The sequence below is a fragment of the Anarhichas minor genome, unplaced genomic scaffold, assembly GCF_050575085.1.
Source record: "Anarhichas minor isolate MPS153535 unplaced genomic scaffold, ASM5057508v1 ptg000038l, whole genome shotgun sequence".
Lineage (NCBI taxonomy): Eukaryota > Metazoa > Chordata > Actinopteri > Perciformes > Anarhichadidae > Anarhichas > Anarhichas minor.
This window is the reverse complement of record NW_027466484.1, coordinates 3,202,153-3,202,500: the sequence shown is the minus strand read 5'-3', so window position 1 is coordinate 3,202,500 and position 348 is coordinate 3,202,153.

Below are 348 nucleotides of genomic sequence, written 5' to 3'. Positions count from 1 at the left end.
AGAGAGAGAGAGACAGCGAGAGGAGGGAGAGAAAGAGAGAGAGAGAGGGAGAGAGAGAGACAGAGAGAGAGAGACAGAGCGAGAGGGAGATTTTTTTTTTGATTTTTTAGAAATCTTTATTTTCTTAAAACATGAAAAAAACATTGCCATGGCAATAAATTCGACACAAATCAACAAAACAAAACAAAAAAACAATCAAAACAGTTTCTCTTCATAATATTTTCAAGGAGCATTGAATATTAGTCCATGTTCATGTTTTTGTTCATGTTCAGGCTCTCTAGACTCTGTTTCACTGAATGATGGTCCTGAGACCCCATTCAGCTCTGGAATAAATCCTTGATCTGGAAA